This window comes from Nyctereutes procyonoides, unplaced genomic scaffold (genome assembly GCF_905146905.1).
Source record: "Nyctereutes procyonoides isolate TBG_1078 unplaced genomic scaffold, NYPRO_anot_genome, whole genome shotgun sequence".
Taxonomy (NCBI): Eukaryota; Metazoa; Chordata; class Mammalia; order Carnivora; family Canidae; genus Nyctereutes; species Nyctereutes procyonoides.
Genome location: NW_026575036.1, coordinates 17,080,330 through 17,103,607, shown reverse-complemented (window position 1 = coordinate 17,103,607; position 23,278 = coordinate 17,080,330).

Sequence of the window (23,278 nt, the reverse complement as noted above, 5' to 3'; positions counted from 1 at the left end):
AATGAAATAATTCAGTGCCTTCTAAATTATATATATATCATAACCTCATAAAATGCTATTTTGTTCTACAAACCCATGAAAAGATCCCAACTATACCTTTTTCATCACACTCATAAGAAGGATATTTGTTTCTTCATTTGCTTACAAATACTGAGTCAGATATTAAATGCCAGAGACAAATTCCAGCCAACTGATGAGAAGACTTTAGGATTCCGATGACTTATTTTCTTCCATGTAACTTTTGCAGAACAAATTATACTGCTAAAATTCCCAAACGATATATGAAAAAAAAAAAACGCACTTTCAAATTCTTGAAGGAAGTACTTCACACTATTCATCACAAGTGTATTCCAAACTCTTTTAACATATGCTGTAGTCAAACTGTAGACAGTCAAAAATGTCTATTGAATGCACGAATCAATAAATGGACAAGTGTAAGTCTCCGTTGTATATTTCTTAGTAGAAAGGAAATGAAGGATCAGGAGCACCTCGGATATTCCTAGCCCTATGTTTAGAACAGGATCCTTTTTTTTTTTTTTCCCATTGAAATTCCTTCCTGTTACATATGTTTAGTCTTTGCTTTAGTCCCAGTGAAGCAGTGTGGGTAGCAGAATGAGCAAAACAATCCTGAGCTCCTATCATGGCATCTTGCTTACTGAGTGACATGTTACTTCTGTGTTTCTTTGCTATCTGGAAAATTAGGCAAATACTACATCGTTCACAGAAACCTAGTGAGGATTAAAGGAGATGTAATCTCGGAGCCTTCGCCTTGCGGCTATTGGAACACTCTTCCTTTAGCTATTCCCTTCTTCACATTCAGGATGCAACACAAATATTTTCTTCTCCACAATGCCCTTATCACCTTATTTATTTCAAGTGTCCCCTTCTTTACTCCTCTCTGTCATATCACACTTTAAAAATTTTCTGCATAACACTTACTATTATCTTAAATTATCTTTTTTTTTAAGATTTTATTTATTTATTCATTAGAGACACAGAGAGAGAGAGAGGCAGAGAGAAGCAGGCTTCAGGCAGGAAGCCTGATGCGGGACTAGATCCCAGGTCTCCAGATCATGCCCCGGGCTGAAGGCAGACGCTCAACAGCTGAGCCACCCAAGGGTCCTTATCTCAAATTATCTTATTCACTGATCATATTCTGCCTTTTTCTTAGAACATAATTTCTTTGATACCAGGGACCTTGTCCCCCTAGTTCACTGCTCAGTTCCCTACTCTGAAAATAAATGTATTGAATGGATGAATGACAACTACTAGCCCAAAGATGTAAATCAAAAAAATGTTAGGTTTTTTCCTTCTTCCTAAGGGCAGGGCCAATATATTGGGCATGGTTCAAAGCATATAGTACATGATCAAGAAATAGCTTGGGAAAAAAATAGGAGAAATTTCTGTCCTATTAGAACCTCTAGACATATGCCTAAAAATATGTCCTTTGGTATCCTATATTAATTTTGATTTGCACAAGTGTGTATACATAGCTGTTTAAGTTCACAAAAAAAAATTGCTCTCTTCTGAAGGTAAACCCAACTGGCCTTCCCAACACCATCTCTACATAAAGTTGGATAATAATGTCCTTTGAGTTTATTCAGCCAAATATTCAGCTAAGAATTTGTCTTCAGCCAAAAATTCATTGCAGGATGCTCAGGGTTTGCTTCTTTATCATTGTTTATGATGTCTTAAGAACAATGACTCGTTCCTTTTTTTGGGAGGGGGGATTTTATTTATTTATCCATGGGAGACACAGAGGCAGAGACATAGGCAGAGGGAAAAGCAGGCTCCCTGCAGGGAACCAGTTGTGGGACTCGATCCTGGGACTCCAGGATCATGCCCTGAGTCAAAGCCAAATGCTCAACCCCTGAGCCACATGGTTGTCCCTCAATGACTAGTTTCTAAAGGGATTTTCTTTTTAATTAAGGACAGTGATTAAAAAAAAAAAAAGGCATTGCTCCTGGACCTGATGAAACAGCCCAAGAAGTGAGCACAACAGCATTGTTAACCCACACAACTTCTTTCTAGCCTCTTCACTGATAACAAGAGTTTTTATAATGAAGAGCCTGGGAAGTTCTCTGTGACTCAAATAAAATAAGGAAGCTACATATCAGCTGACAAAAATTTCAAAGGTAAAAAGGAATTGACAGAAAAACAAACTATCTGGTTTGTGGAAATTTGGCTTGCTCCACAATATACTACTTCAAATGATGCAGAATCCTATTGCTCTATAATTCAAAGAATTTGCCCTATAATATGGAACTTTAACTTATAAATTACTATAAGTCATTTCACTACTGATGAATGTTTTATTTCTATCCAGTAGTACAAAGTGCTGTGGTGCTTCTTCATAGAATTACAGTAAAATAAAAAAAAGGAATTACAGTAAAATCAATACCTCTTATAAAATTGATAGTGTCCATGCAAGGAACAAGAAATAACACAAAGCTCAAATAGTGCATATTTTGATTATGAAGGTGGAATGAATCCAGTGTAAGAGTTTTTGACAAGTCTTTGCTTTACATGATCATTTACTCTTCAATCAAAATTATATTTAGTCCTTTTATTCCCCAGCTATCCAGATAAACTTGAGGTTAACTGTTTTCCAATTCTGAGTCCTAAATTACATATTTCCAAAAAAAAGAACCCCGCAAAACCTATAAATGTATTTCAAATTCAGCCTTTTCAAAGAGGAACCGTTGTTGGTTATATAGAACTATGGGAGAGGTCTAGTAGAAATTTGGGAGACATTCGAACCATGGCAGGCTGACTACAGCATCACCCCGGGAGCAGCCTTCCTCATACTGAATCGTGGCTCTGCCACTTACTAGCTGTGTGAATTTGGAAGCTTTTCAATCTTTTTGTTCTGCATTTTTTTCATCTATAAAATGCACATAATACAGAATTATACCTACTTCATATGATTGTCTCCAATAGTTCCTGTGAGAATTAAATTAGTTAATCATGGAGAGCTCACAGAACAGTACCTGGCATGCAGTAAAATTCAATAATTTGTATTTAATGATGATAATAAGCTTCTCCATTTCTGGAGCCAGAGTAATCAAAGGTAATGGATGGAAGAAACCTCAGTCCAAGTATTTCCTTCCTCTGTGATCACCAAGCTGATATGATATGAATACAGGACTCCTGCTGGTCCTTCTTCCCGCATGAGTGGAGCAATCTGGCTGCAGTAGGAAAGAGTAGGTTAAGCAGCAAGAGAAATAGAGAGATCAAGATAGGGGAAAATATATTCTGAGGCCCAGTTCCAACCCTGAGGTTCTAGGACAGGCTCAGATTCTTGATGTTCTTTCTTTAATCTTCCAATAAATTTCCTTTTGTTTTACTTTGTTTTTGCTTAAGTTGGGGTTGTTTTTGTTACTTACAGCTGATAGCTTCTCACTGGAGCATGGGGCTGAGTAATGGCAGAAAGGTCACACCCTCATTTAAGGCTTGCCAGGTTCTTAGGCTTTAGCCTCACTCCAGAGTCTATTTCCACCAGGCCTTTTTTGGGGATCCTTTAACATTGACTTCAGGGACAGAAGGGCACTAAGTAAAGTAGGAGAAGGAAAAAAAAAAAACATAGAAAAACAAGTAGGTAGTCTATGGCTCTGTGATAGAGACACTTTCTGTTTTTTTGTTTTCCAAGTATGTGGCGTCAGAATTGTGAAAATAATTCCAAGAACATAGATTAATCATTTCAATAAAGAAAGACCCACAGGGGGACTATTTTAGATATTTACTTAGATTTATATAACATCAGCTATTTACTAAGGTCAGTGTAATGAATCATTTAAAATAATCCAAGAGAGAAGTTTGGATTCTGGTGACAGTTGCGATCTACTCTTTTAGGACAAAATACAAGGCTTATTGCTCTTATTCTATTTTTTTTACATACTTGAGAGATTTAGAATCAATTAATTCAATGTTATATAGCACCATCTGAGCCAAATGTCTAAAAATGTCTAATGATTTCTCAACCCATGACCCAAAAAATATGAACTGATAATGAAATGTTTAAAGTAGGTAAGTTTATATGTTATATAAATAAAGTATTTAATATCATGGAGGTGAACTGAATTGCTAGATTTGGCAGCATAAGAGAATAGGAACATTTGCTGTTTAATCTACCAACAACCTGTTTAATATCAGTTGTAATTACAAATGAATTAGTACTTTTAAAAAGACATCAACACAGGCGTATAGAAGTCAGTTTCCCCAAAATCCATCCCAAGTGATTGCAAATTCTTCCCTTTCCTTTTTCCACACCCTTTGGCAGTATCCTTCCATAGTGACTCTGCCTTGGCTCTGTGATTCACTTTGTCTAATGAAACAGGAGCAAACATAAAATAAGCAGAGACTTGAAGATTGCTTGTGCATTGTGACTTGCCCTGTCTTGCTGTGCTTGGGAGCCCTGACAATGCTACCATGTGAAAGAACACAAGCTAGCCTGCTGGAGACATATGGCCGTGTCCTGACAACCCCAGTGAACAGTTAGCTACCTTCCTAGTCAAAATAGTTTATCTGAACTTGTGAATCTAGCTGAGACCAGTAGGAAATCACCCAACTGAGTCCAGTCCACATTGCTGACTTAATCAGAATCTTGAGTTATAAAAATAGTTGTTGTTTTAACTATTTTGACTTTCTTGGATATTCCTTTTATGTTTTGATCTACAAAAGTGAAAACAAAGGTATTGATAATAAATGTAAAATTTTATAGAATTGATTAATAACATTTATAACCTCCTATTATATCAGATCATGCATGGGTTAAATTATTGTGATTTAAGTCACCTTTTTTTTAAAAAAAGATTTTATTTATTTATTCATGAGAGACAGAGAGAGAGAGAGAGAGAGAGAGAGGCAGAGACACAGGCAGAGGGAGAAGCAGGCTCCATGCAGGGAGCTTGATGTGGGACTTGATCCCGGAACTCCAGAATCACACGCTGAGCTGAAGGCAGCCGCTTAACCGCTGAGCCACCCAGGTGTCCCATCACCTTTTTAAGAAAGAACATTCTCATTAGATATAAGAATTGTCTATTTTAATTGGCAAGGCAGGCAACATAAATGAAAAATTGCATATCCATAGATGAGTGTATAGCTTCGCCTTTGTTTTTTGTTGTTGTTGTTGTTGGGACAGACACCATTATGGGAAGATGGCATCCATAACAGCCTACTTATTTATGTAAAACAAAACAAACAAAAACCTTTCCTCCCACAACATCGGTAAATATAACAGCAAAAGTATTACATTCACATTGAAGCAATAGAAAATCATTATGCATACAAATGAGAACAAAATTAATGCTGCATTGTTACCGTTATTCGACATGTCTTGATTTGAAAAGAGAAAAATTTAGGTATGATGGTCCACTATTTTAAAAATATCGATGTAACAGAAAATATGTAACATTCAAACTAAACCTCAGTGACTCAGAGCTCCAACACATTTTCAGGGAAAGCTGTGAAATTGGCTACCTGAAGAATTTATCATGTAACTGAATGACAAAGAATATGGTCTTAAAATGGGATAAAAGACAAGAGGAACACGGGCTGCAAATACAACTGCTGATATTGCAAAGAGCAATGCCTTTTATAAAAAAAAGACTTTATTTATTTATTCATGAGAGACACAGAGAAAAAGACAGAAACATAGGCAGAGGGAGAAGCAGGCTCCATGCAGGGAGCTCAATGTGGGACTCAATCCTGGGAGTCCAGGATCATGCCCTGAGCCAAAGGCAGACACTTAACCACTGAGCCACCCAGGCGTCCCAGAGCAATGCCTTTTATCTTTAGCCTCAATGTCCTTTCTAGAAGTTGTGCCTTGATTTTCCACTATACATTTACATGCAAGAATATTTTAATTTTAGATATATTGGATAGACATTCATTGGTGATATGCATCAAATGTTTTATATCACTGTGATCACCAAACTGATACTATAATTCTAATAATCAAAGATACAGGTATTTCTTTTTATAGTTACTACACACACAACATACAAATTTCTAAGTAAATGCTTATTTAGAACATTACTTTTCTTCCAATAAGTGGTAAATATGTTTCTAAGTAGTACATATGTAGATATATATTTCAAAATAAATGTTTCAACATTTGTATAAAAGACATATTCTTAGTGTTAATGAGTATTGCTATAAATTGAATTACTGCTGGAGGATCTTGTATGTCATTTTTATTTTAATTTATTTATTTATTTATTTATTTATTTATTTATTTATTTTTATTAAAGATTTTATTTATTTATTCATGAGAGACACACAGAGAGAGGCAGAAACACAGGCAGAGGGAGAAGCAGGCCCCAGGCAGGGAGCCTGATGTAGGACTCAATTCCGGGACTTCAGGATCATGCCCTGGGCCATGATCCAGGCAGGCTCCAAACCGCTGAGCCACCTAGAGATCCCCTGTCATTTTTATTTTAAACTAAGGAGGCATTCTACTGAAACACACACACACACACACACACACACACACACAAAGAAAAACTATATTGGCCTCTAAGCATCAAGGTAGTTGAATGTCAGGTAAAAGATTAGGAAATGAAAATTCCATAGAATATTGCTAGATTTAAATCTGACTAGAGTTATTCTAGTTTGGCATCCTTAGGCATCTAGTTATTCATATTTATTCAAGCAGTCAGTCAAAAACAATTTACTGCATATTTGCTGTATAAGTGCCTGACATTTGTGAGTACAACAGACACAGTCCTTGACTACCTGAAGATCATACTAGTCTAGTAAAGAATAAAGACAAGGAAGCTGTCAGTTTCCATGGTGTGATAATGACTATAAGAAAAATAGAAAAATATTCAGTTATGAAGGCAGCAGTGTCATGGAAAACTTCCTGAATATATCTTCTTATAATTTATCTTCTCATTTGATATTAAATTATACATACTTTACAGCAATGAGGAGTTTCAGGTACTTAGCAAATAACTACTGATTGATCTAGTAATTATATTTTTTATGGGGGTCTAAGAAAAAAACGTAGAAAATACAATCACACATACACCTCTATGTTTATTATAATAAAATGTTTTGGTTTGTTATAAAGAGTGGTATATTCCTATACTGGATGAATCCATGGATGTTCTTATGAGAGCAGCTCAAAGAAGACTATTCCCAAATAAAGTTGGTGCAACGTGTGACTTAGGTTCTTAATGTTACCAACCTTGCTATGTAGGCCATAATGGATTGGACCAGTAATTGGTATTGAAGTCAAAGGGGGTTATTTATGGATCATATTGAGTTCTAGTATGGTTCAGAGTGAAAACCTGCCTATTGTGTACATTGTGAGTGAAAGCAGACAGATCCAATATGAACCTCTGTGGGTTCTGGTGTAGGGAAGGAGGTAGAGAACCTAAGAGAAGGCAGATATTTTGAACTCTGTTTTTATCTACAGTGGCATTGAGCTGTTGTCAAACTTCTCCATGAGGTTCGCCATACATTCCAGTTTTATAAGCATTGGGACTCACAGTGACAGATGATATAGACGGGAAGACAATATCCTTTCTTAATTTATGTTTCTTTATCCAATTTCAATGACTCCCCTTAGCTCTTCTTTACATCATTAAAAAACTCAAGTAATGTGATTCTAAAAAATGTAACATATGTAACATTTTTAGAACACCAAACTGCTGTTTTTAGAAGACAAGCTCATTAACTATATAGTTAGCAAATACCCATCACAAAAGTTACCAAAATCCTTGTCTTTTTAAGTTAAAGAACCAAAATTCCATTTTAAATAATGTCAAAAAGTTTTCCACAAACTCCTTCGGATGGTAGGTAATGATTCAATTATCTAACACTATTTATTTAACATTACACAAAAAAATACTGTAAAAGATAATTAAACTATTTGTGACACAGCCTCAGTCACATTTAATAGCTAATACATATCCCTTACTGGTGTGTGATTACAACTATCAGACAGGTATCTCCTTTTCTCATTTGATCCTGGCAGACTCACTTACCTAGGATCACATGTGTTAAAGGTAGAATTGGGATTTGAATCCATGTCTTGTGATGCCAGCCTGAGTGTTCTATGTCTTACAGGTGCCTTACAACTTCAGACAAAAGACAATCAATCAGAACTTAGTGTACAGTAAATAGGAAGTTTATTTTTATTTTATTCAATTATTTTGTCCTTTATTAGAAGGAAGTTATTTTAATAATTATAAAATGGTTCTAAACTAGAACATTTTTAACTCTAATTTTGATCATGGTTAATTTATCTTTATCAAATATTAAGCCCAAATTAAACCATTAAGAAATAGAAGGCCAAATTTGATCAGAATCTTCTTCTTAGATGATTGCCAATTATCTGTCATAATGAGCTACTTTTCTTCCAAAAACTACCATTATTTCAATTTGATAAAAATTTGCTAATAGAGGAAAACTGGAGTATGAAGAAAGTAAAATTATACTAATTCCTTACAGCTTATGAGAAACACTTAACTGGGAATTTACTAAGAAAAATAGCAGTACATCTGGAGGATCATAGAACACATGCTAACAAATTTATGATCTTCCAAATTGAATTACTTATCTCTTGAGACTGAGAAAATATCATTGGATGGTAAATAGTCCATGGAAGTTTTCATATATATATCTATGAGAAAACTAACATAAAGAGCCACTATAATATCAAACACTATAAAACTCAGAAAATACATAAATAATCTACCAAGTCACATCATATATCACTGTAAACCATTTGGAGGTTTGCAGAAACTTTCAAATTGCATTTATTTCATCTAAAATGAATGACTAAAACATTCATTTCCTATGTTACTCATATAGCAATACAAATACAATTACTGCTTTCTCCCCTTATCAAGTAACTGGCTCTATAGAACAGCTGTCAGAGAATGGCTGACTTCTTGTCTAATGGCCAGATAGAAGGGAAACAAGAATTTTCCAACAACAAAACTTTTGAGAACTATTATGTCATTTTGTAAAATATATATATATATATATATATATATATATATATATATTATACACTATATATATTTAATTCCAAAGGAATTAAAACTGTGTTTATAAGGTCCAAGGTCCAGATTTGAATGGTATTAGAAATGAAAAAAAAAAGTAGAAAATATAAAGTTTTTCACAGATTCTTAATAACGGGAAAATGCAGTTGTAATTATCTAATTCAAGTTTGCACTGGTCACATTTCCAAAATGCTCTCCGATAAAAATAAGCAAGTAATATTTGCCTAAAGCTAAACATACTTAAAGAATGTCTTTCTGGGACACCTGGGTGGCTCAGTGGTTAAGCATCTGCCTTTGGCTCAGGGCGTGATCTGAGCGTCCCGGGATCGAGTCCCACGGCAGGCTCCCTACCTGGAGCCTGCTTCCCCCTCTGCCTGTGTGTCTCTGCTTCTCTGTGTGTCTCTCATGAATAAATAAAAAAATAAAAATAAAAAAGAATGTCTTTCAAAAGTAATGAAAAAATCATTAGTATTTATAACATTATGTAGGTAAATAAAATGGTATATTTCCTGTTGTACTAAGACTGGAAAAGATGTCCAAGATCGCCACCTCCAGTGTAATTGAGGAAAATGCATTTTGAAAACAAGATTAGCAAAAAGGGGATTAATGGTTGTTCAGTACAATTAGTTCTCCCCACTAAAGAATTAACATTACTCTGAATTTTGATTGTGCAAGCAGACATCAGTCTGGCCTTTTAATCCAGGTCCTATTATATTCTTCTTCCTTTTTATATAAGTATTCTGGATGCATTCCATAATAAACGAGCTTCCTGAATAAAATATTTTAATAAAGAAATTCTGACAGTCAACAATATACGAAGAAATGTTTCCTCTCTGGACTACCCCTTCCTATTCACTCTTCATCTTTCTTCACCTTCCTACTTCACCTTCTTCCCTCTTTTCCTGCATGTCCTAAAGTTCTCACACTCCTCATTCCCAGAAGTCCTTGTATGTATGTAGGCAGGCAGTGAGGGGTGTGTGGGGCGGGGGGGGGGGGGGGGGGGGGGGGGATGGTGATGGCTGGAGGCTTGGAAGGGACACACATAGATATCCTCATAGGATACTGAAATGTTAATGCCTGATTAGCCTTCATGTGTTGTTTTCCCCTGCATTATTTCAAAAAGGGACAAAATCCTATGATCAAGCCATAGATTTCTAGGTGGGTCAATTAAAAATCGCTCTCCAAGATCAGAAAGCTCTCCTCTGCTTGTGGATCTCCCTGGTCCAAAGGCCTCCTTACACCTTACACTGTATTTGGTCAACCAGTTTGAAGCCCAAATCCTTAACACAGGCATCATTTAACATTCCAGATCGGGCCAGGTTTCTTAATCTACATTTTGTTCTTTCACTATATTTTGAGAGACCGATGGATTGTAAAAGAAATAAAGTTCCCTGACCAGAATTTACTGAGATCAGTCTTTCTGAAAGAAAGCAGGCATTTCCTGCTTCATGAGAGGAAGCAGGTACTTCCTCTAATGAAACATTTCTCCTGAGAAGACTATATGTCTCCTCCTGGCTTCAAAACCTTTCAGGCCAAACATTTTAGGGTGCTCCCCTCAACCTCCATGTTCCTTAAGAATGCCCTTCTCCTTAATCCAACGGGATCTAAGGAGGGACCACAGGGCAATTCCCTTCATCATTTTCTGGCTATCCTCTCAAATAGCGAGTTTTCCTCCAGCCCATTTATCATAGGTATGTTTGTAGGATGTGTGCTCTCTTTGCTCCTCATTGCATATAGCAGAACATTGTTTTCTACATAAAAATAATCTCAACTTCTTTGCTTTCTTTATTTATATAATTTTTATAAATTTATTTTTTATTGGTGTTCAATTTGCCAACATACAGAATAACACCCAGTGCTCATCCCGTCAAGTGCCCCCTCAGTGCCCGTCACCCATTCATCCCCACCCCCCACCCTACTCTCCTTCCACGACCCCTAGTTCGTTTCCCAGAGTTAGGAGTCTTTATGTTCTGTCTCCCTTTCTGATATTTCCCACACATTTCTTCTCCCTTCCCTTATATTCCCTTTCACTATTATTTATATTCCCCAAATGAATGAGAACATATAATGTTTGTCCTTCTCCGATTGACTTACTTCACTCAGCATAATACCCTCCAGTTCCATCCATGTCGAAGCAAATGGGGGGTATTTGTCATTTCTAATGGCTGAGGAATATTCCATTGTATACATAGACCACATCTTCTTTATCCATTCATCTTTCGATGGACACCGAGGCTCCTTCCACAGTTTGGCTATTGTGGACATGGCTGCTAGAAACATCCGGGTGCAGGTCTCCCGGCGTTTCACTGCATCTGTATCTTTGGGGTGAATCCCCAGCAGTGCAATTACTGGGTCGTAGGAAAGATCTATTTTTAACTCTTTGAGGCACCTCCACACAGTTTTCCAGAGTGGCTGCACCAGTTCACATTCCCACCAACAGTGTAAGAGGGTTCCCTTTTCTCCACATCCTCTCCAACATTTGTTGTTTCCTGCCTTGTTAATTTTCCCCATTCTCACTGGTGTGAGGTGGTATCTCATTGTAGTTTTGATTTGTATTTCCCTGATGGCAAGTGATGCAGAGCATTTTCTCATGTGCGTGTTGGCCATGTCTATGTCTTCCTCTGTTAGATTTCTCTTCATGTCTTTTGCCCATTTCATGATTGGATTGTTTGTTTCTTTGGTGTTGAGTTTAATAAGTTCTTTATAGATCTTGGAAACTAGCCCTTTATCTGATACGTCATTTGCAAATATCTTCTCCCATTCTGTAGGTTGTCTTTTAGTTTTGTTGACTGTATCCTTTGCTGTGCAAAAGCTTCTTATCTTGATGAAGCCCCAATAGTTCGTTTTTACTTTTGTTTCTTTTGCCTTCGTGGATGTATCTTGCAAGAAGTTACTGTGGCCAAGTTCAAAAAGGGTGTTGCCTGTGTTCTCCTCTAGGATTTTGATGGAACCTTGTCTCACATTTAGATCTTTCATCCATTTTGAGTTTATCTTTGTATATGGTGCCAGAGAGTGGTCTAGTTTCATTCTTCTGCATGTGGATGTCCAATTTTCCCAGCACCATTTATTGAAGAGACTGTCTTTCTTCCAGTGGATAGTCTTTCCTCCTTTATCGAATATTAGTTGACCATAAAGTTCAGGGTCCACCTCTGGGTTCTCTATTCTGTTCCATTGATCTATGTGTCTGTTTTTGTGCCAGTACCACACTGTCTTGATGACCACAGCTTTGTAGTACAACCTGAAATCTGGCATTGTGATGCCCCCAGATATGGTTTTCTTTTTTAAAATTCCCCTGGCTATTCGGGGTCTTTTCTGATTCCACACAAATCTTAAAATAATTTGTTCTAACTCTCTGAAGAAAGTCCATGGTATTTTGATAGGGATTGCATTAAACGTGTAAATTGCCCTGGGTGACACTGACATTTTCACAATATTAATTCTGCCAATCCATGAGCATGGAATATATTTCCATCTCTTTGTGTCTTCCTCAATTTCTTTCAGAAGTGTTCTATAGTTTTTAGGGTATAGATCCTTTACCTCTTTGGTTAGGTTTATTCCTAGGTATCTTATGCTTTTGGCTGCAACTGTAAATGGGATTGACTCCTTAATTTCTCTTTCTTCAGTCTCATTGTTAGTGTATAGAAATGCCACTGATTTCTGGGCATTGATTTTGTATCCTGCCACGCTACCAAATTGCTGTATGAGTTCTAGCAATCTTGGGGTGGAGGCTTTTGGGTTTTCTATGTAGAGTATCATGTCATCGGCGAAGAGGGAGAGTTTGACTTCTTTGCCAATTTGAATGCCTTTAATGTCTTTTTGTTGTCTGATTGCTGAGGCTAGGACTTCCAGTACTATGTTGAATAGCAGTGGTGAGAGTGGACATCCCTGTCTTGTTCCTGATCTTAGGGGAAAGGCTCCCAGTGCTTCCCCATTGAGAATGATATTTGCTCTGGGCTTTTCATAGATGGCTTTTAAGATGTCAAGGAATGTTCCCTCTATCCCTACACTCTGAAGAGTTTTGATCAGGAATGGATGCTGTATTTTGTCAAATGCTTTCTTTGCAACTAATGAGAGGATCATATGGTTCTTGGTTTTTCTCTTGCTGATATGGTGAATCACATTGATCATTTTACGAGTGTTGAACCAGCCTTGTGTCCCGGGAATAAATCCTACTTGGTCATGGTGAATAATTTTCTTAATGTACTGTTGGATCTTATTGGCTAGTATCTTGTTGAGAATTTTTGCATCCATGTTCATCAGGGATATTGGTCTGTAATTCTCCTTTTTGGTGGGGTCTTTGTCTGGTTTTGGAATTAAGGTGATGCTGGCCTCATAGAACAAATTTGGAAGTACTCCATCTCTTTCTATCTTTCCAAACAGCTTTAGTAGAATAGGTATGGTTTCTTCTTTAAACGTTTGATAGAATTCCCCTGGGAAGCCATCTGGCCCTGGACTTTTGTGTCTTGGGAGGTTTTTGATGACTGCTTCAATTTCCTCCCTGGTTATTGGCCTGTTCAGGTTGTCTATTTCTTCCTGTTCCAGTTTTGGTAGTTTGTGGCTTTCCAGGAATGCGTCCATTTCTTCTAGATTGCCTAATTTATTGGCGTAGAGCTGTTCATAATATGTTTTTAAAATCATTTGTATTTCCTTGGTGTTGGTAGTGATCTCTCCTTTCTCATTCATGATTTTATTAATTTGAGTCTTCTCTCTCTTCTTTTTAATAAGGCTGGCTAATGGTTTAATCTATCTTATTGATTCTTTCAAAGAACCAACTCCTGGTTGTTGATCTGTTCCACAGTTCTTCTGGTCTCGATTTCATTGAGTTCTGCTCGAATCTTTATTAACTCTCTTCTTCTGCTGGGTGTAGGATCTATTTGCTGTTTTTTCTCTAGCTCCTTTATGTGTAAGGTTAGCTTTTGTATTTGAGTTCTTTCCAGTTTTTGGATGGATGCTTGTATTGCGATGTATTTCCCCATCAGGACTGCTTTTGCTGCATCCCAAAGATTTTGAACGGTTGTATCTTCATTCTCATTAGTTTCCATGAATCTTTTTAATTCTTCCTTAATTGCCTGGTTGACCCTTTCATCTTTTAGCAGGATGGTCCTTAACCTCCACATGTTTGAAGTCCTTCCAAACTTCTTGTTGTGATTTAGTTCTAATTTCAAGGCATTATGGTCTGAGAATATGCAGGAGACGATCCCGATCTTTTGGTATCGGTTCAGACCCGATTTGTGACCCAGTATGTGGTCTATTCTGGAGAAAGTTCCATGTGCACTTGAGAAGAATGTGTATTCAGCTGAGTTTGGATGTAAAGTTCTGTAGATATATGTGAAATCCATCTGGTCCAGTGTATCATTTAGAGCTCTCGTTTCTTTGGAGATGTTGTGCTTAGAAGACCTATCGAGGGTAGAAAGAGCTAGATTGAAGTCACCAAGTATAAGTGTTATTATTATCTAAGTATATCTTAACTTTGGTTATTAATTGATTGATATATTTGGCAGCTCCCACATTCGGGGCATATATATTGAGGATTGTTAAGTCCTCTTGCTGGATAGATCCTTTAAGTATGATATAGTGTCCCTCTTCATCTCTCACTACAGTCTTTGGGGTAAATTTTAGTTTATCTGATAGAAGGATGGCTACCCCTGCTTTCTTTTGAGGACCATTTGAATGGTAAATGGTTCTCCAACCTTTTATTTTCAGGCTGTAGGTGTCCTTCTGTCTAAAATGAGTCTCTTGTAGACAGCAAATAGATGGGTCCTGCTTTTTTATCCAGTCTGAAACCCGCGCCTTTTGATGGGGTCATTAAGCCCATTCACGTTCAGAGTTACTATTGACAGATATGAGTTTAGTGTCATCATGATATCTATTTAGTCCTTGTTTTTGTGGCTTGTTCCACTGAACTTCTTCTTAAAGGGGAGTTTTAAGAGTCCCCCTTAAAATTTCTTGCAGAGCTGGTTTGGAGGTCACATATTCTTTCAGTTCCTGCCTGTCTTGGAAGCTCTTTATCTCTCCTTCCATTTTGAATGAGAGCCTTGCTGGATAAAGTATTCTTGGTTGCATGTTCTTCTCATTTAGGACCCTGAATATATCCTGCCAGCCCTTCTGGCCTGCCAGGTCTCTGTGGAGAGGTCTGCTGTTACCCTAATATTCCTCCCCATGAAAGTCAGGGATTTCTTGTCTCTTGCTGCTTTAAGGATCTTCTCTTTATCCTTGGAATTTGCAAGCTTAACTATTAAACGTCGAGGTGTTGAACGATTTTTATTGATTTGGGGGGGGTCTCTCTATTTCCTGGATCTGAGAGCCTGTTTCCCTTCCCAGATTAGGAAAGTTTTCAGCTAGGATTTGTTCAAATACATATTCTGGCCCTTTGTCCCTTTCGGCGCCCTCGGGAACCCCAATTAAACGTAGGTTTTTCTTCCTCAGGCTGTCGTTTATTTCCCTTAATCTGTCTTCATGGTATTTTAATTGTTTGTCTCTTTTTTCCTCAGTTTCCCTCTTTGCCATCAACTTGTCTTCTATGTCACTCACTCGTTCTTCCACCTCGTTGACCCTCGTCGTTAGGACTTCTAGTTTGGATTGCATCTCGTTCAATTGATTTTTAATTTCTGCCTGATTGAATTTAAATTCTGCAGTCATGAAGTCTCGTGAGTCCTTAATGCTTTTTTCTAGAGCCAGCAGTAGCTGTATAATAGTGCTTCTGAATTGGCTTTCTGACATTGAATTGTAATCCAGATTTTGTAACTCTGTGGGAGAGAGGGCTGTTTCTGATTCTTTTGAGGTGAGGTTTTCCTTCTAGTCATTTTGCTCAGTGCAGAGTGGCCAAAAACAAGTTGTACTGGGAAAAGGAGAAAAAGAGAGGAGAGAAAGAAGGAAAGAAAAGAGAAAAAGAAAAAAGGAAGAAAAAAAGGAAAAAAGAGAAGAAAAAGAGAAAGAAAAAGAAAGAAAGGAAAAAAAGGGTGGGGGAAGCAAACAGAAATCAAAAAGCAAAAAACAAAACAAAACAAAAGGAAAACACGGGGGAGTATCTTCTGATTCTGTATACTTTAAGTTGCTTGACTTCCCCTGGAACTGGTCCGTCCAGCTGGTCTTCTGGGGGAGGGGCCTGCTGTGCTGATTCTCAGGTGTTAGCCCTTGGGGGAGCTGCTCTGCCCGCTGCCTGGTGCAGGGCTCAGCGGGGGTTGTTTACCCTGAGAGGCCCCAGGAGGAACAACCCCAGTGGCGGGGCCAGCTCTGCAGCCTGCAGCCTGGAGTCAGCCCCGCAGTGAACTCCGGGGCTCTCCGTCTGCAGGGCCTGGAGGCTCCGGGGCGGGGCCGCTGATCTGCTCAGCTCGGGGCAGGAGCGTCCTCGCGGTCCTGGGCCCTCCCGGCCTCTGCCTGTCCCGGGGGAGGCCGGATCCTGGGCTGTGTCCCGGCGCCCTGTGCTCCGGGGCCTGCGCTGGTGGATTCGCGCTCCCGCCCCGCAGCCCCCTCCGCGGAGCCGCCGCCCGAGCCCCTCCGAGCTGCTCCGGTCGGTCCCGCCGTGCGCGCTGCAGCCCTTAGGGAGCTCGGCGCACTCTCCCGGGGCGCAGGTGCCTGTTAGTGTCCCCGGGAGCCCGAGGGCATCCCCGCCCTCCGGGTCCTGCTCCAACTCCCTGCGAGCCCCTTTCCGCCCGCCCGGGAAGGTTGGTGCAGCTCCTGCTCCTCCGGGACGGGGCTCTCCTGTCCTGGGGACACTCGCCCCGGCCTCAGCCCGGCTCCTCGCGGGGCCCCTCCCCCTCGGAGGCCTTTTGTTCCTTTATCTCTTTTTCCCCGTCTTCCTACCTTGATAGAAGCGCGGACTCTTCTCACTGTAGCATTCCAGCTGGTCTCTCTTTACATCTCAGGCCGAATTCGCAGATTTTCAGGATGATTTGAAGGTTATCTAGGTAATTTGGTGGGGCAGGTGATTTGGGGACCCTGCTCTTTTGCCATCCTGCCCCTCCTCTCTCTCTCAACTTCTTTGAAGCACAGGCTGTCAGATTATACAAATTTAGAGATTTAGTATAGCACCCGGTGTAAAAGGGCAGGTGCTCTTGGAGCCATACTTCCTAGGTTTGCAATGTATCAATCCCTCTACTTCAATTTCCTCATCAATAGAATGGGAATAGCATCAGCCTCAGTTAGTATGAGGCTTAAATAAATTAGTCCATATTTAAGACTTAGACTAGTACCGAGGGCATATCAAGCGCTCCATTAATGTCACTGTTGCCATCACCTAGTGCTCAAGTGGGATAATTTTGCTGAGCAGTTTCTGTTCACACCCCTTTATTCTGCGTGGAATGTTCAGTCTTTACCCATTCTCACCAAATACAGTCTCAGATGTAATTTTTCCCATGAAATATTTCAGTCAAATGTAGTATCTATTTCCAAGTAAACTCCCTTGCTTTAAATTCCACCGTAGTGATATCATGCTTTGCAATAGGTAGCCCCCAATTAAGAGGTGAACTACTCTTGTCTGGAATAGGTTAGTCACTTTTGTGTTTTTGATACCATTCTTACATAAGGGATCTTCAAATAGTTGTTGGACTTAATTATAAATTTTATGATTAGGTATATTAATGGGCCATATTATCAGTCTGTAATTCATTGTCCCCACCTATTTTTAGCTCTCTTTAGTTCTTCTAAGCAAAAAATAACCCCCAACTTCCTTATCCACAAATGGAAAGACTATATATAGTACATGACAACTATAATCAAGACAAAGTTCCTGAGCCGGTAATGGTAGAGGAACTTTTATCATATTAACTCTTCAGCAGATTGACTAACATAAAAGAGAAAATATATATATAATTTAAAAGCACTGAGGAACAAACAAAAGCAGGCAGGAATTGGATTGGATAGGATTTGACAATTGGAAGAGCCCACTGGGTGAGAACCATGTTTATATGACTTTTTTCCGAGCCCAGAAAGCTGCAACATCACTGGCTTGAGGTGTGAGAGCACGGTGTTTAAGGTGGCTAAAAATGAAGAGAAATCCTGGAAAGGAAGGACATAAAAGAGGAACCCCCAAACCCATGTATAAGTTGCTGGCTGACATATAAGTGGGGAAAACTCCAAGAAGCCCAGTGAAAGTCAGAACTGAACATCTAACAGAGCAGGGATCTCTTCTCCTTACCAAAATGTGGTATTTGAGTCCTGCCAAGGTAAAGGTTTTGGAAAAGCATTCCCGGCTTTCTAAAGACCTACACTAACAATGAAACCCAAAACTCTACAAGTTCAAGGTGATCATCCAGTAGTTTCACTGTCTTCCATTACTATGAGAATAAAAGGAAGATTATATACTTATCCACAATAGTGATGGGCATTCATACAGATGCTTACAAATTCTGTTCAGTTCCATTATTTCAAGACTAATAAAATGTAAGATTTGGTGGGTGGTAAACAAAGAAAAATGGCTAGTGGCATAGAATGAATGAGCCACTGGTATCCAGTTTAGATTAGAAAATATGTTAAAGAAAAAAAAAAGAAAAAAAAGAAAATGTGTTAAATAGACACGGTAAATTATTACAAAACATGAATTTATTTACAAGCAAAATGAAACCATGGTATCTGAACAAACTTCTTAAAAAGGAAAACAAGTCTTTTATTCTTATAAATAGATGTACTTTAAAATCAGTGACATAAACCCACAATTTTAGAAGTAAAATAAGCTTCTCCATTTTACAGAAGTTATCTAATAAAATATAAAACTTAAAAGCATCTACAACATTTATAGGTTTTTTTTAAAAAAAGGATTAAGCTTTTCCAGTCAAAATTAAAAAAAAATTCCAAAGTGTATCACGTTTGACAATTTGCTTCCAAATGGGAGTCTCTTTAGAGAAACTAAGTAACAATTTTCAAACAACTATGCCCCTCCATTTGGTAGCTGGAATCATCTAATTAAAACAAAGGTCTTTACTTCAATGTAAATATGGCTAACACTCCAATCCTGATGGGTATTTTTTCCCTCCCTTAAATTCATAAGTACGTACATATTTCACTCCGAGACACCATCACCAAAACAGAAATGGAGGATAACATGGCAGATGGAAGATTATCTGGCTCTGGAATAGCCGAAACTGGTGTGGGCCTCATATTCCTGACTTATAAAAACAGAGAGTATAATCATTCCTCATGCTTACTTCGAATTTTAAACTTTACTATGAATTTGAAGATAGACTTGAATTTGAAGGTAGACTTCAAGCTCTTCTCCCTCCCCCCATCAATTGACAGCAGTTAACCTGGATTCTGGAGTCAGCCTGCCTACATATGAATCCCAGCTCAGCCAGTTATTTTGCAATCTTGGGAAAAGTATTTAATCTCCCTTTACTCAGTTTCTTCATGTGTAGAGCAGATATATTAAAAACAGTACTGATCCCACAATGTTGTTATGATCCATAAAAAATGTGGGTAAAGCACTTACAACAGTGGCTAATACAACGACACAGGAGGTTTCAAATTTGTCACCATCATCATTCACTGAGTGTGGGAAAAGATCTTGTCTATGTCGTATGAAGTAAAGAATGCCATATGGGAAGATATATTAGGTTAAATCACCTAAGACATTATAAAACACAAAATTATATAACACAAAACTGATTGTTTTTCATATTTACCTTAGCTTCATATAATTTAGAAAATATTATGAATAACATTATAATAAATAGACATGGATGACTATAAATTACTTTGTAGTTCAAAACTTAAAACTATAAAAAAAGTTTTAACTCAGATTAAGAAAGTTTAATTACCAGAACACTCAGAAATGTAGTACAATATCACCACCTAGTGGATACTGTATTTAAAAACATTTTATAGATCGTGCTTGCCCTATTTATCTTTAGGAGGAAAATCCTTTTCAAATAGAAGCACATTCTCTTCACTAATGTAAAGGGGATTTAAAAAAATAGAAAACAAATTTAAACTATATTAGCAGTAATCTTAAACACTATAGCTAAAAATACCTCCTACTAAGTTGTGTATCTCAAATTTATTTCTAAACAAGGTAGCAGAGTTAAAAGTACAATTTTTGTTCGGAAATTTAAAATATATTGAAGACAGCATGCAATTCACCAGAAATACTTCACCATGACTTCTCAATTAATGCAAAAAATATTAGTTGTAACAAACAATGAATTTCACATCACTGGGTTGTGGAGCATCTTAAAAAAAAAAAAATCTTACACTACCTACTAATCTGAATCTCTTCTGAAGCATTCCTGATAAACAGAAATCTTGCCAATGAGTGGGGAAACTTGTTCTTTTCTGGATCCATTCCCAGCCAGAGACTACGTAATTAGAGAATGTATGTTTTGAATCAGTTGAAATCTGTTGGCCTTTGATATAAACTTCAGGGAATAAACAACAGTCCACTCTTTTTTCCAAATAATTACTCTTCAATTATCAGAGCTTATCAAGTTGTAGGATCTCTACTTCTCCAAGTTAAGCATCCTACATATTCCTTTAAAAGCCATTTATCTTACAACTGTTTGTGCACCTTTAAACAGCTGCTAGCATTTTAAAAAATGACTTCATACAATACAAAAAAATAGTATGTCATGAATGTTCCGGCTAATGCAAAGTAAAGACAGAATACGAATTCTCTCTCCACATTTTACTCCTCTTAACGAAAAACTTTCTCAGTGAGGCAGAGTATCAGTTAAAAACTCACAGGCATGGGAGTCAGGCCAATCTATGTTCTTAAGTGACAGTGCAGACTTTGGGCAACTTGCCTGATCTGCCTTAACTTTAGTTTCTCCAGCAGTCATATAAAAATATGAGTAGGATCAAATGAGATAATGTTTATAAATCAGCCAGTATAATGCCTAAACATTGTAGGTGCTCAAAAAAGCTAGCAATTATTAGTTACCATTAGTTTTCTTCCCTCTCTTATTTTGTTATGTGCCCCCAACCCCAATGGTTCAACTGAACTGTATCATTGTCAAGTTTCAGTGTGAAAAAAAAAAATACAATATTTAATATTTATCTCCTCAGAAAAATACCATATCTCTTTTTGTCTGATGGTGATGCACTGGGCTCAAATTAAATTAACATTAAATTTATCAAATGCCCAACTTTTAATAATCAAAATACATTATTGGATTTCTTCATTTTGGCAACACTTCTTACCCTAGAAATAATTTCCAAATGTTACAGAATTTAGCGTTAGATTCATGGATAATGTTAAATATCATCTATCCATTTTTACTATAATTTTCTCAGCTATACAAGTTTTAATATATTGGAATTGTCTTATTGTCATCATTTAGATACATAAAAAAGTACTCTAGTAGTTAGATGCACCCTAACTAAAGTAACACAAATTATTCATGATTTTTGAAATCTCTTCCCCCTTAAAAGTTTAATAAGCATCAGACATTTTACGGCTTACATTCTAATGGTTGAAAGTTACTTATTGTTCTTATTTAAATAAACAGCAATAATTTTGAAATCACATCCTATTATAATAACAAATAACATATTTACAAGTAGATACATGTATAAGTTTTAAACACTATGGTAAATAAAAAAAAATTAAAACTAGGTCCGAAAATTTAGGCAGAAAAAAGTTTAGAATGGCTTTCATTATGAAGCATGTGATTTATTTCCTAAAATTAGCTTATGGTTACATAGTATGTTTTTTCTAGGACTCACTTCATTCTATGCTAAAAACTTCATTCAGTATACATTTATTTGACATTTACTATATATTTACGAACTTTATGGATATATGACAGGGGCTGAATTATTTCTGAAATAAGGCTAGACACTTGTCAGGCTAAAATAACTACAGTCAAGACAAATACTGTTCTCATTTGAAGTGAGGAGAAAAGATTAAACCACCAAGTGGCTTTATTGAATCTAACAACACAAATACAGAAATCCTAACTTTCATTTTAAATGCTTTTTCTACAAGCCCATGGTTCCTAAGTCATATTCAAATTTCCATTCAAAAAAGCTTTCTCATTTTATTTGCATTTTATTTCTTTCTTGTTTCACTTAAGGAAATTCTAGTTGCCTCAAAGATAATAAATGCTCTCCAGCCTAATTAACATGAATTCTTTTTTATATCACATTTCACTTAAATGTTTACCAAAAATAACTGTCCACTATTTGGGGGGCATAATAAAAATGAGGATGGATCCCTTTTCCTCTCCTCTCTTGTCTTCAGACAATTACAAAGAAAAAGAAAATGTCAAGCACAGTGGCAGTTAAATTCAAACTAGAAATACACGACATTAAGCTATTTATCTAATAGAAATAAACTGCATTAAGCTACTTATATTAATGTACCTCATGAAAGACTAAGCATGTTCCAGAAATAGCTTTAAGAGGAGGAAGAGGCCAGACAGCTAACATAATTTCTCTTACCAAAATGACATTCTATGTTTAAGCTCAGGAACATTGTATTCCCAAATAATTTAAAAACACAGTCAGATACATAAAAAGATTTCTGGTATCCACTAAAAGAAAACATAAATAATACATGAGGAAACACATAGCACACTGCAAGCTTACAAATGCCATATAAAGGAAATACTTTTTATCAATGGAATTTCATATAAGGTAGAAAAAGTTCAAAAAGTTTATTACAAGGCTTAAAAATTTATGGACTAAATCTTTTTATGATATTTTTAAAAATTATTCTACTTAAAAGACTTTAACAATAATTGCTAGGCTCCACAGCTCTCCAACTTATCAATACTTTTTAATAATCATCTTTTAATCAAGAGATTCAATTACATTTAATTTTTTAAAGACTCATGTCAAAAGTATGTACTTAATTCTTGAAAAATATTCAAACCACAAATGCAACTTAGGATATTTCTAAAAGCTATGCTCCACAGCACCATTTAATTCACAGTATTCTTTTCTAAAATGTTGTGTTGTATTTTATATACTTTATAGAAAACATGGAAGATTAACCTGTTTCCCTCTGAGTGTGGATTTCCTCCAAACACTCTTAAAATAGCAAGAATTCAACACTTACAAATGAACTGGGACAATGATTCCCCCATGGAGTGGAATGGTTTCCTCATGCTTGCCAGAAAGGATTAGAGAGGAAGTTTTTGCTTCTCAGAAATATTCCTAACCACAAACGCCTTGTATTAATAATATCAGATCAAGAAGTTATGTATTTTGACTTCCTGAAACTCAGAGCTCCATTACAAAATAATAATTTCTTTGCTTCTTATCTAATTACCAAAGGAAAAAAAAAAGTAAAAATATCTGTCAACCATCAGTTACAACTTGAGAGTCAACCT